The sequence below is a fragment of the Buceros rhinoceros genome, unplaced genomic scaffold (genome assembly GCF_000710305.1).
Source record: "Buceros rhinoceros silvestris isolate BGI_N320 unplaced genomic scaffold, ASM71030v1 scaffold13210, whole genome shotgun sequence".
Lineage (NCBI taxonomy): Eukaryota > Metazoa > Chordata > Aves > Bucerotiformes > Bucerotidae > Buceros > Buceros rhinoceros.
Window position 1 is genome coordinate 38,379 of NW_010389112.1, and position 638 is coordinate 39,016.

The window sequence follows — 638 nt, forward strand, 5'->3', positions numbered from 1 at the left end:
CGTTTTTTTAATTATTCTGAAATTCTCCCAGCCCTGCTCACCCACGCTGGCAGGAAGCAGGAGCAGAGCACTGGGAGCTGTTACCACAGCTGGCAAGACAGAAAACACACCAAAACCCCCCAACAAACCAAAAGAGAGGGAAGACGATGCCCTGGACTCGTGATCTGAGACCCCACCTATCTCTACGCAGTTTTTACCCTCCTGTTCGCTCCCGGAGCGAGGTGCCGCTGGGCAGACTGGTTCCAGCGACACGCATTGGTCACCAGTCTCCCAATTAATCATTAGTGAGCCGGGCTTAGACATTTTGATTGAATGTTTGATACGAATCTGCAGGTAGGAGATAAAGGCATAAACAAAACAGAGATCCTTTTGTGCGTAACACCTTCTGAGTCGGGAGTAGCTAACAAACACTTGGTAAAAAGCAAAGCTGGACCAAAAAACCCCAGGTAACCCTGGGTTCCTGCAACGCTGAAGCCGCTGTTGAAACCAGGGCTCCTTTCTCCTGCAGGGTGCAATTATTCCTCTTGTAAGGCTTGCCCAGACCGTGCCACTTCTGGGAAGTTTTTGTCGAGTGTATAATGTACCCATGAACTCCAGTGGAAGACAGGGCTCGGCGCAGAGGTACACGCGGCTGCTCC

At 51.1% G+C, this 638-nt stretch overlaps 1 protein-coding gene across 1 annotated transcript in view; it reads right to left on the bottom strand.

Annotated features, from left to right (window-relative positions):
* Positions 1-638, bottom strand: part of SLC4A4 (solute carrier family 4 (sodium bicarbonate cotransporter), member 4) — a gene marked incomplete at its 5' end in the record, with an annotated part of 65,928 nt that overhangs the window by 34,589 nt on the left and 30,701 nt on the right. The gene's annotated exons all lie outside the window — the stretch shown is intronic.